General features: G+C 44.6%; 1 protein-coding gene across 1 annotated transcript in view; it reads right to left on the bottom strand.

Moving 5' to 3' along the window:
• SDCBP2 (syndecan binding protein 2) overlaps positions 1-12,844 on the bottom strand; it is a 48,098-nt gene extending 35,254 nt beyond the window's left edge. Inside the window, exon 1 of the mRNA XM_069243300.1 lies at positions 12,608-12,844. The gene's annotated coding sequence lies outside the window, so the exon portion shown is untranslated. The remainder of the gene's footprint in view (positions 1-12,607) is intronic.
• Positions 12,845-13,674: the final 830 nt, after the last annotated feature.

Raw genomic sequence — 13,674 nt, 5'->3', positions numbered from 1 at the left:
AGAGTTCGGATATATGTAGATGCAAAGAAGAACGAAAAAGTGCAGAGGGTATGTAGGAGAAAATAAAAAAAAGGCAAATTAAGATGTTGGATAAATGAAAAGTGGGAGATGAGTAGGATGTAAAGAGGATATATAGGGTAAAACATGAAAGAAAGATAAGGAGATGTGGTATAAGAATCGAGGAGTTACAAAAAAAGGAAGCGATAAAGAAGTGTTAAATACTAGTGAGGCAGGAAGAGAGGATATTTATCTACAAGCAAACAGAAAGTTACGATTCAGGATATAGAAGAGAAAGACATAATAAATATAACTAGCGAGAAGGAGGGAGAGCGGATAAAGGAAAAGGAAGAAAAAGATTACAAACAGCAAGAAGAAGAGAACACGAGAGGAGAAACTGAAAGATGAGAGGAGGCAAAGGCGGGCAAGGCAGGAGGTTGTGAAATGGTAGATCTGGGAGTTAGAAGAAACACAGAGGGGCGCCAAGCGTATAAAATGGAAGAAAACAAAATCAGGCGAAGCTATTGTTTTACCACAACGCGCAAAGAGTTATTATTGTCGATAAGTATACATAGGCTGGACCTCTCTCGATAGGCGCCCATTTTCCTAAGATGTTACGCTTGCAACCTTTCAAAATCGATTCCAAGGCACCTTTCAGGAAGTGCGCCATTGCTCAGGGCGAGGCTTCAACCACTATTGACATTAGTGCCCTGGACGACGGCCATGTTTTCCACAGCAGCGCAGGGATATTTTAGAATTATGACTGAACTAAGGGGTTACCCTGGACCCAGGCTGGTGCAACTGGAAGCAATGTGATGGCCCCCTGCCCTGGGGCAGTAACTCCAGACGAGAGGGTCTGTCGGAAGAGACGTCTGCACTAAACGCACAACACCCTTTTGGGTTTGCGCTTTAAAAAAAAAAAAATCACGCACATTTAAGACATACGCCGAGTCCCTTGTTATACATGAAGGGCCGGCGAGTTAAATTTAAACTGGGAAGGTGGCAATGTGGCGGTAAAAAGAACAGGTAGGAAAGCGTGTGGAGTAAGGTGACCAGGCGTCCCGGATTTGCCGGGACAGTCTCGGTTTTCACCAGCTGTCCCGGGACATTGCGGGAAATTTAGCTCTTGTCCCGGTTTTAGAGAGGGTCGCCTGAAAACGGTGGGAGGTGATTTTTTTGGTTTTCCAAAGAAGAGATAGCAGTTGTTCTCAGAAATCAGTGTAATTAACGGGTATTATACTCGCTTTAACAATTGCATTTTTTTAATGTTCTTAGAGCCACTTCTGTAATTCTGTGCGCACGGTCGAAGTAAAGTTATAGTCCCTCTTTTTGGCTTTAAAAACTTGGTCACCGTAATGAGCAGACAAACATGAGGGACCAAGAAAGGAAGAGGGCGGGACGAATGAAGGTGGGTTGGAGAGGGAGGTGCTCAAACCGTGAAGATGGGGGACTCGCTTGGGGCAGGACGCAGTATTAATCAGAATACCGTGAGAGGAGAGCAGCTGGGCGGAAGGAGCCGAGCCCCCTATGACCATCACACCACTTGAATGAACAGGCCTCTATTGAGGGTGAGCAGGGGTGGTTGGTATGCTGTGCCTCAGCCCTTGTCCCATGACTACAGGTCTCCTGACAGGCAGCGAGGGGCTTGCGTAACACGTGAAAGGGATGAAATAGGGGGGATTCCAAATCCTGAGCCTCCCTGGAATCTCCCTTTTGTTTTCTGTCTCACCAAGTCCAGGAGACGCGGTATACCTAAATCCCTAACCATATATTATATATGTAATAAAGTACCTTTCTGGTGTACAGTATAAGGATATTGCAGGTCAGAGAGGCTCTGTGCAGTTAAACCCTCAAAAACAATACAGGAGTTTTGTTAAAGTCCAGATGAAATTTTCTCTAGGCCGGCGTAATCACGCATAATTACGGGAATTTTGAGTTCTGGCATGATTACAGAATGTATGCCGTTATACCACTTGGTGTAATAAAACTGCACTCGCGACAAACTTTAGCACAAGAATACGCAGGCTACCAGAACATGACCGAAATACGCCAAACCTGTCTAAAATGGACGCAAGGGCCTCTTTCGCTCTAAAATATAGCCGTAAATGCCGGTTTTGCATTTCACTGAATTTTGCCATATTACGCAAAAAGCAACTCACTCAGATCTCGGCCCTAGTTTTGTATCTTTTCCCCATGGAAGACAAGTTCTGCAGTACTTGATCTCAAACAGCAGCTCAATTCCCACATCAAAAGCAGGGTCAAAGCACTAGTTGACCTTCAGAAAGACGTAAAATCTATCTGCAGGAATCTTAGCTTTGAACAGGGATGCAGGCACCTGTGCTGTCCACCAAGTTCTAAAAAAAAAACACACACAAAAAAAAAAAAAACACACCTTCCGCTGCCGGAAAAAGTGCCGAGAAGAGTGGTGCAACATGCCGCTGTGCTACCGATATAACCACATCTCACTGGTCATCTTGGGTCACCGTTTCCCATAAAAACCTGATGAGTCTTTAAGCTGGTATATTGACACACAAGACTGAAAGCCTCCTATACGTGGACTACCTAGAACGCAACCTGTGTCCATTGTCAAGAGGGCTTTGTGGGATAAGGAGGATCTTCGCATTGAGCTTCCAAGCTTAAAGAAAGAGTAAGCCATTAAACAATGCTTCCAGTGATGTAGCTTTTAGTCTGGTACTCAAACACATGCCAGAACTATGTCTAGCAACATACCCTATCATATTCCGGAAAAAAAAGTTTTCAAACTTCCTTCCCTCTCTCCTAATGGTACCTCAACCAAAGAAAGCTTACAGAGCCTCAGTACCTCATCTGTCAAGATTAACCCTGATGAAACGTCTTCCAGTGCGCATACCAGACGAATGACAAGGACTTCAGGACCATAGTTCACATTTCCTTGAGCACCTTATAAAATTACCCACAGTTGAACCTGTAAATATATCTGCCTTCGGTTTCTAGTCCTACAATATCTCCCAGTGCTCAGATCAGGAGCTTCTTATCAATTCACAGCCAACCGGGCTGCCAACTGTGTAGTACACGAGTTTCATGTTAAGCCAGTGATCACCCCAGGGAATAAGTGAGACCAACATTTGCCTTCTAATAAACCCGTGCACTGCTGATCACAACACACTTTTGATGGAGTTTCCACTCACACACCCCTCTTCCTTCATTGGAAGATTACAGTTGACATGCTTTCACTAGCCTGAATGTATAAACAGCATCTCACCATGCCTCCAAAAAGTAGGTTCTGGCCCATGGTGAGAACCAAACTAGTACGGTTACAGCTGGCCTCCAACAATACCTCGTGACCCCATTTACCTTCTACCCATGTAAAGCCACTCCACGTAAATGTGTAAACCCACACTTCAGAACTGAGTGCTCCCCCCTGCAGGTGTCCAGCAGAGGTCAACAACAGCCTGATCCACACCAGGCTTTCTGGATATCCACACAATATAAGTTTACAAACAATTAATCTAATATAAATAATTTTCACACTCTGGTTAACTTGAAAATATTGCATGGTTCCAGCCCTCATGGATCTACACTGGCCACCTCTTTAACTCCAGTATCTACTGGGTGTTGTATGCCATGAAATGCAAATTATGTTCAACATATGTAACCTAACCCACCTCACCTGGTGGTCTCAGCACACCCACAAACAGGTCACCACCAACTGGAGACAAGTGTAAGAAGGCAAAAAAACTAGGCAACGGACTTTCTCCATCTGTATGCCCCGGGTCTGGAATTGCAGCATCCTTCAATTCACGAAGAAGCTGAAAGCACACCTCTTTAGAGGACACTACATTGTGACGCATGAAATTGTCCACTTCCTTCCCAGAACCCTCACCACCTGCCTATAATCACTCTCGGACAGTATCTCTGCTTTGATCCTGTACAGTGCTTAGCTGTCTTTCCACTAGGCTTGCACTATACAAATACCGAATCCATACATAATGCCTACAAGGTCCACTTGCAATACTGGTTTAATGTGTGTAGTAGACTGTGCCTGCCATGCACCACTGCCCGTGTGGCAAATGCAATGATGTCTACAGAGTTGGACGCTCAATGCAAATATGCATGCAATAATGTTTAAAAATAATGTTCAAAACTACAAAGCACTGGGGTGCGCGCTTATGGGTGCCTCATTTCCACTATATAACACCATAAAAAAATACTAATATATCTATCTCATTCCAGCAAGCAGTACTCAATTGAGAAAGCTTCAGGCATGGTCGCCTGGAAGGCGTAAAACTGATGTTGATTGACCCCAATAAAGAAGTCATCATTATAGCTTGGCTCTGTCGTCTCGAGTGCAGTTTCGACTGGTCTCAATCATTATTAGCACGCAACTCTCGTATGTGACCAGGGTCCACAAACCCTAGGTTCTCGCTGACTGTATTCAAAATATGAAATCCAACAGACGCTTGGTTAAAGTCACGCATTTAGCATCTCTGAGTGCTTCCATGCCAGAGGCAACTATTCTCCATCCAGCATCTAATTTGATCTTGCAGTCTTCCAACTCTTGCTCCCCATTTATAAAAAGCTGACACAGCAACGCAATGGTGCTGCACGGGCATTTAATCAGTATATTGAGGCAACTCAGTTAAATCTCAAATGGTCGCTTATAAAGTTGACACTTGCCACAGCTGCTTTGCTGAAGCTGTGGATGCCCAAATTTGAATTTATATCTTGGAGATCTAAGATCACTAACATGTTGCCCATTATAAAGTAACAGCCTTAAAGACAATGTCTCTGTTCCTATGTAAAGGTCATCACATGGAGCTAGCAAGAGCCTTGGTCTGGACTATTGTAATACTGTTTACCGCAGGCTTCCAAAGAGGTTCAGCAAAAGGCTACGAAGACTAAATCAAGAGGCGAAAATATACCTGGTCCTACGGGATCATCTACACACCACTTTGTTGGCTCCTAGCAAATGTGATGATTGATTTCTAAGTTCTCTGCAATATCCAAAAGGCTCAATAACGAGAGAAGACGCAGAGTGACACAATAATAAATAATTATTTTCATGGATTGGTGGACCAAGTTATAGCTAATGTGTGCAGTAGATTTTGTGTGTGTGTGGGAGGTGGGGGGGAGAGGATTCCAGCTTGGGTGATCTGAAGGCATGTTGGATGATAAAGCAAATCGACAAGGTGGTCGGCCAATAGATAAACCAGAGAAAACTCAGACTGTCTAATAGACAGAGCAGAAAGAACTCAGACTGTCCAACAGAATAATAGCGACAACTCAGACTGACCAATTCAGGAAACCAGAGAGAATAATTGTAATTTACAGAAACCAGAGTAGACTCGAAGAGGTGGCCAGTATGGAAACCAGAGAGAATTCAACAACACACTTGCCACTTAGGAAAACTGGACAAGAGCGCAACGGACCGGCCAATAGGGGAAACCGGAGAAAACTCAACAGATTGTCTATATAGTGAAACCAGGCAGAACTCAACACGCCTGCCCCGACCAACTGAAAGGATTTGGAGGCTAGGAAAAGCTAGTTTCGTCTCAGGACAACCGGAAAGAAAGAGATGCAACTAGTTTTGGCACAGTCACGCTGGCCTTTCAAAAGCACTGGCTTCTCGAGTAACTTGCCTAATTCAGCATAAGGGAGTCAGAGTATCAGAATTTGCAGACAGTTGGTAGAAAGGAAATCTAAATGACTGTCTACAGTCCTCAGAGTATGCCCATCTAGTTTGCCTGAACTAATATGACAGCCCTTACCTTGATTGGGAGGACAGCTATTCTCTAGCTGCTAGCACAACCCCTTACACTCCTCATGTGGGTTTGTTTCTGTTGTATATTTTACATATGACAGTAACTTGATAACTTATAGAGTATGGAGCGTTTGTACTATAAAGTGAACAAAGACATTTTGTCAAATGCCCATGTTTCATGTGCCCCATATTGGGACAGTGGTGATGCTTGCATTACTGACATCTGCACACGGGAGTGGGCCCACTTATCCCCGAGCGTGCAGTTGTCTCCCATACATTTGTCCCCACTTTCCTAACATCTGTGCGTAATATGCACACATTCAAGATAATACACCTCATGAACTCAGAACAGACACTTCCTTGCTACCGGCATTCAAAATGTTACATGCTCTCCTCTTCCATTTCAACCCCCTCTCCTGTCGCCGGACTCACCAGAGAACCTGGAAATGGAGCAACATGGAGTCCTATCTCCCCTCTGATGCTGCTGCATGGATGTGATGGACACTGGAGGATGAGAAGCTTGCACTAGTGAGTAGTGCGAGAAAGTGCATAAAGGATCGTTTGCGGATAGGTGGGGGCTAGTGGCACATAGCCAAGAGTTCTCACTGATGAGCTGTGTCAGCATCTGGAACTGGAGGGCAGAGTGGGAGGCTGGCTCTGGTGGGTAGTGGGTGCAGCTGGCAGTGGCGAGCAGCAGTGTGGGGCTGCCACTGGTGGCCTATGTGAAAAGCCTGCACTGGTGGCAGTGCAAGAGACAGTGGAACGGGGAGGCGGTTTCAGTACTTTCCACATTTTGATATTTCCCACATACCATACTGTCACAGTGTGACTAGGCATACTTTCTGAAAAAGCAGGAACCTTAGAAGTTACTTCTATTTGTCAAGGTCCACCACCCTCTTGTGCCAAGGATGTAACAAAAATAACAGTTAAAGCTGGCAATGCAAAACATAAAACACTCTGCCAAGCCCTGCCAGAAATAGCACATCACGATTAGGAAACAAACAAACGCCGGCCTCGTTTCACAGGGCCACACTGCTGGCACGAGAGCCGTCTACAATAACAGGGAGTCCTCTGTGTGGATGAAGGGGGCGCTCGCTGGGTGGACAGGTACTCTGTTATTTTTCAGATGCCAGGCATTTCTTTGGACTTCTGTTCTACCCATGACTTCTGCTGGAAAAATGCTGATTCCACCACCATTTAGGACATGTTTCTAAAAATGTGCAAGAAGTTTCCAGTGGATACATCGGACGGGACGGAACAGCCAACCAAAAACCTGCTTTACGTTTGCGCTTGCAAACCCTGACTATATCAAGTTACAGACCTACTATAAATACAGGTTCAATACGTATATTCTCCTAATTATCCCTAGCTCCCTAAAATTCCATCCACTTCGACCTACCAGTCTTCACGCCCTTCCAACTTACCGGTATTTCCTTGTAATTACCATTCATATCACCACACTGCCCTATTTATCCTCCCAAGCCATACCAGACATATTGGTCCATCCTTTCCTAATGCAGACCTACATACCCTCCTTTTCTTTCCTAAATCTACTGGTTCTCCTAATCCCTTCAGTTCTACCGGACATTTCTGGGACCTATAGATCGCACCTTAATACTTAGTCATCAATTCATGCCACTGACCTACTCATAGTGCTAAGCAATCCAAGACCTACTGGTAAACCTTTTTCTGCCTTTGACCTACCGGTTCCCCATCCTCTGGTAGAATTACCTCCAATCTTCAACGTACAAGACCTACCTGCTAGCTCCCTTAGACCCAACAATCCTCCACCAATTCTGGGACCTACTTCTCTTTTTTCCTCTTTGAGACCTACAAGTCATCCTTTGAATTCTATTATCTAGTGTCTCTCCGAACCCCTCCAGACTTACCAGTGCCCTTTCAATTAAGGATCTACAGGTCCACTTCTGTCTTCCTAATTCTATTGTTCATCATAATCCTTCCGGTCCTTTCAGTCCTCCAGAGCTCTTCATCCTCCCATTACCCTTGCCGACCCACTTTGAACAAAGCCAATCTTCCTGTACGGCCTTACTGTTACCAAAAAACATCGCTAACTGTCATTCATTGCAATGTTAACTGGAAGACTAAGAAGTCTAAAACAGGTAAGCCTTGATTTCATTTTTTAAAGTTTGGAGACTGTGCTGAAAAGCTTTAAAGTGCTTCAAAAATAAAAATAAATTCTGGAGACTAGACTGTTGTATGGTCTCCTCAGGAAGACTGCTCCAGGAGCTCACTCATAAATGTCCAAACTTTCTTCTAGCTGAGTGGAAGCTTTTGCTTGAATCTGGCTTAATAAATTCCCAAATTCCTCTAGCCAGGGCGTACAGTCCTACATGGGCTCTCAAGATATAGGGGCCCTTAGAATAAACAAATCAAACTAACAATAAAGGTCATCAATGTCTATTTCTTCAACTGACCGACTACTCCAGGCCCAAAAGAATTTATAATTGAATAAAAAACAATAAGGCATATATCGACACATGAAAACAGCCAGAGAAATAATGGTGGAGAATTTATCTTTGCCGCATCAGAGCAGGAGAAAACAACATAAAAATGGTGGATGATGCCGTACTACTAAATATAATAAAAAGCGGTTATCAAAAACATGGTGTGGTTGTGTTGGTGGCATGATGCCAACAGGAGAGAAATGCACATTAGGCCAGGTTCCACCAATGCAGGGGCCAGGCCATGATCAGCCGTCACGGGCAAAGGAACCAGCCAGGGTCCGTGCAGTTTATATACTACACTAAGTCACCCCAATTCTACGAGTGGGAGCAGGTTTACCATCTCACCCCACTGAAACTCCTCATATCTGTATTTTGTTTATAGAATTTGCTCCAAATTCTTTCAAGAAATATAGTGCCGCAGAGCAAGCTATACTAGCTCCCATGAAAATGAACAAGCTTTGGCAAAGTCAATAGGTCTGGCTTGCAGTTTGCACCCTCAGTAAAACATTTTTAAAAGTCTGCTACAGTGTAAACATAACAATGTTTTTCTGTATGCCATACATCTAAGAGGTAATTGATGGGATGGTAAAATAAAGTTGTTGGTGCAATCCAATGTAAGCACTAAATAGAAGGTGAAATGATATACCAAGCAGCATGATTTGAGAGAGATATTCTTGTCTGGGAGGAGCCAAAGCCCATACTAAGTATTGGTAATAACAGGCTCATACTAAGCATTGGTAACAATAGGTCAAGCAGTGAAATACTCTATCAAGCCAGAAGCACAAATATGGAACACTGCATGCGGGAGGCTGAATAGTTCACTGCATCCAAGGAACATATCACTGGCAGAACACCATGGCCCATATTTATACTTGTTTTGCGCCGCATTTGCGTCAGTTTGTGATGCAAAAGCGGCACAAAATACAATTATATTTTGTAAGTTTGCACCGCTTTTGCATCGAAAAGTGACGCAAATGCGGCAAAAAAAAAAAGAATAAATATGGGTCCATGTTTACAAGAAAGAGTATAAGAGGCAGAGGAGAGAGTGTTGGTCACCATAGGAACCTTTATAACAAGGAAAGGTTATTGGGAACATAACAGGTGTCTTAAAATGAAGAGAGGAGATTTGAGATACAGTAGTACACCTATAATGAAGAAATGTACCAAGAATAATGCAAAACAGCTTAAAATAAATTTCAAGGAACTGCAGGCCATGTTAAAGTTAATTTAAAATGTCAAACACGTAGCAGGTTTCAAAATGACAACGGTATCAGGAGTGTAACAAACCATCTTAAAAATGATGAAAGAATTATTGAGAGGTTCTTCTCATCGATGGCGCAGAGGACCTGCCTTTCTGCTTAAGCACAAGTGCCTTGCAGCGGGTGAGGAGAGCTTCAAAGCTACAGTGTCTAACCCCCGATTCCTCTATGAAGAAAAAGGATTCACCGAACCAGCCTGTGAGGTCTCTTAAGAACAGCAAAAGAACTTCTAAACCGAGACCCTCTGCCTTCATCAATGTTCCCAAAACAAGATGGATGCTGAAAAGGGCACTGGTGCTAGAGCAAGTAATGTGCTGGGTTTTTTTGCTGGCAAAGCTCAAGAATAATCTAAGTGATTTTGAACCACAATTGACAGCCTTTGTCATCCACGCCACACTTTTTTATGGTCTTGGAAAAAATTCAAACACTATGGGCCAGATGTATGTGACTCATTTGCGAGTCGCAAAACCAAATGCACAACAGTGTCACTCACACTCTTTGCGATTCCCTATGGGGGGGTCACAAATGACCTACCTCATCAATATTCATGAGGTAGGTCGCAATTTTCAACCCCATTCGGAATGGCTACACTCACAGGGAGGGTGGCCTGCTGGGGACAGCAGACCACCATGTCTGAGACTGCTTTTTAAATAAAGCAGTTTTTATTTATTTATTATTTTTTTTTTTTTAATGCAGCCCAAATTTTCTCAAAGGAAAACGAGATGCATTTCGTAAAGAAAAAATGAAATGTTTCAGTTTTCAAAGTAGAAAAAATATTTTTGCATTCATTCACGAAGGGAAAGTCGCCCTGAGCGAGGCTCCTTCCCATTTGTGAATGAGTTACCACCAGTTTGAAATTGGTTGTAACTGCCATTGTTTTGTGACCGCATTTGCGGTCACAAAACAATGATATATCCCCCCACGGCTCCCTACTTGGAAGGGACGCCCTCGACACGACACTTCCAAATAGTCACGCGCAAATCTATTTTGCGATTCGGTAACAAGATGACTGAATTGCAAAATGTTGTTTGTACATAGCAAAATGCCTTTTTTGGTCGAAAACGGCCAGATTCTAGGAAAAGACATCTGGGCGTTTGAAACTGGCTTGAGAGTATGAAACCGCTTTCTAACACGTTTGGGCAGTGCTCAAACTCAAGTGGTCACCCCATACAGAAAGATTTGCTCCATTAAAGGCAATCCAAAAACACCTAGCTCTGTCTATGATTAAAAGCCGCTACAAATGGTTTCAAGACCAACCGCTATGATAAACAAAATGAGGAATCATGACATGCTAATCCGAGGCACTTGAAACGTGTGTTGGCCTCCATCAGTGCTTGCTCCCATTCCAGACCTCGTCTTCAGTTTAGAGCCGTCATTCTGATCCAACATGGACTACTACTTACCGAGAGTAAAGGGGTAACTAACTTACGTTTGGCATCATGCGCGCACGCTCTTTGCTATTACGTGGTTGCTGATATCACCAGTGCGTGATCTGTTCTAAATACAACTCTTTTTCTGATTTGTGTCCGTTAGTACAACACAGCTGATTTTTGCGTTGTGCAGCGTGCATGTTACCAAAATCTGTCTCTAAGGGCCCGATCACAAAGGTAAACTTATACTTTCTGTAAATGTACTATTTTTTTGATGCTCACAAACTACGAGTTTAGTTTTACTAATAGTATTTTTACAATCACCCTATCTTTTTTACATGGTTCACCTGGTTACAATACAAAAGTATTAAACAAAGAGTATCAAGGTTCTAATCGGAGATATCCTTAAAAAGGAGGAGAGAATATTAGGAATATATGAGGCCACCTTAAAATGAGCACCTCAAAATCAGGACACTATTGGGGCTATAGCAAGTCATTTTATAAGTAGGAGAGAGCATCAGGGCACAACTGGCCTTAAAAAGTGGACCGACGAGGCAGGTCTGATTCGTGGGCATTCCAATAACAGGCAGCCGTCTAAGTAAAAAAAAGCTGGCGTTACTGAACACAGTCTACTTCATAAGGAGGAAACATTATCAGCGACACGTCACTCTGGAATTAGAAAAGAATCAAGGCTATCCCAGGTGTCTGACACTTGAGCATCGATCTCCCTGGCTCGAACCCCACTGTGACGTGAAAGCCCCGGGTTCCTTCCTTGACGTCATCTGGGTGACAGTCACTGCGCCATGCATTGGGTTTCACTAGGTCTCATGGGTTACCGCCTCCTCTGTGACGTAGAGTTGCTTCCGTGACGTCAGTGCGTCGCCCACTGACTTGGGCTTTTTGAGGGCAGGAATTTCTCCGCCCCCGCACTCACTGCTGAGCAAGAAAAGCACAACATTGCCTCACGCTTCCATAGTGTCACCTAAGTGAGAGGTGCGCGTCACCGGACGGCTGTGTTCCTTCCTGTTAATCCATCTCACTGCGTGCCACCCCCTCGTAAAACGATGGATGTTGTCCCTGGACTCAGCTTCTGTTACAAGGTAGTACATAATGCGCTCCTTTTAATGTTTGTATCAGATAATCAGAGACATTAAAGACCACCAACCTTTAATGTGACCTCCGTATCAGAAACATTACCGACCACCTATATAAAGGGCAAGGTATCAAAAGCATTACAAACCACTTTCTAAACGGGGCAGAATATTCAAGGCATTCCAGACCATCCATTACAATGGCAGGGTATTATACATATATTATAGATTACCTTATAATAAAGGCTAGAATATTAGTGGTATTCGATGCCCCCAATAAGAGGGGTGGAGAAAAAGCGAAGCATTACAGCCCCACCTATAAAAGGGCAGCGAGTCAGAGGCTTCGTAGTCCACCCCTATAACACGGCAGATAATTACAGGTCACCCTACGCACAGGAGAGTATCCGAGCCACCCCAGACCGCCCTGTGAACAGGGAAGAGTTCCCGAGACTTTACAGACGCGCCTATAATGAAGGCCGAGACGCGATATGCGACACATCCTGAAGGCCTGTTGATGCCAGAGGAAGGAAGGCGGTGCGGGATATGGAGGGGGTGCGGGGGGCTCAGCGGAAGGAAGGCAGTGCGGGAGAGGGTCGGTGCGAGGGGCTCACAGCATGAGAGGGGGTGCGATAGACCGGAGGATAAGACGTCCCAGGGTCTCCAGAGTCTGGACAGGGGCTCTTACCTGTCCAGATATTCACGGGGTGCTGCTCCTGTCCGTCCGTCGCTCCTGCTTCTCCACCAGGAAGTTCTCAGCCTTTTATCAGGGCTCTGGAGTTCCCGTTTCTCGGGGCGGTGTCAGCTGGTCACAGTCACAAGGGGAGGATGAGGTCACAGCCCAGGGGTGGGCGGGGCGAGGAGAGAGTGCAGGAGGGGGAGAGAGTGATGTGTGTAGCAATGTAGGGGAAAGACGGAAGAAAGCGCCAAGAGAGTGTATCAATGGGAGGAGAAGGAAAGTCGAGGGGATGGAGATTGCAAGTGGAGAGGGGGCGTCATTTTCAGATACAACCCTAGACTTTTGTCTGATCTTCCGCTGTTCACCCCACCCCCCACCTGGCATGGGTTCCCCTCTACTCTGAGACATTGGAAACTAACATTGATATTCTGGTTCCACCTGAATAAATGTGGTGCAAACCGAGTTCAACACAGTCAATTAAGAGAAAAAACAAATAATGAGTTCAGGTGACAATAATATCATGGTGTGAGACTCGAGGCTATGACATCACCACTCTGGACTTTGACATCGCCAGCCAGGGCTATGACATCATCAGCCAGAACTACCACATCACCGGCAGGGACTGTCACATCATCAAACGGGAGTATCACACCATTAGCAGGTACTATGATATCACCAGTCACAACTAGGGCCTAATTTAGAGTTTGGCGGACGGGTTACTCCATCACAAATGTGACAGATATCCCGTCCGCTGTATTATGATCCCCATTGGCTATAATGGGATCATAATATGGCGGATGGGATATCCGTCAGGTACGGCAGTCAGGACTATGGGACCACCAACAAAACAGTAAATCACCAGCCAAGACTACTCGATCACCAACTAGAACACAGACATCACACGCCATAACTACCACATCCCCAGTCACAACTATGCCAGCACGAAACTGAACTGTCACATTACCATCCAGGAGTAACACATCCTCAGCAGGGGCTACAACATCACCATCTACACACTCATGAAGGGGTGAGAGGAAAAATATATTTCTTGTCCTACCTCCCTAGATATCTACCAT

The sequence above is a fragment of the Pleurodeles waltl genome, chromosome 7 (genome assembly GCF_031143425.1).
Source record: "Pleurodeles waltl isolate 20211129_DDA chromosome 7, aPleWal1.hap1.20221129, whole genome shotgun sequence".
Classification (NCBI taxonomy): Eukaryota; Metazoa; Chordata; class Amphibia; order Caudata; family Salamandridae; genus Pleurodeles; species Pleurodeles waltl.
Note: the sequence above shows the minus strand (reverse complement) of the source record. Positions and strands in the feature narration are given on the sequence as shown.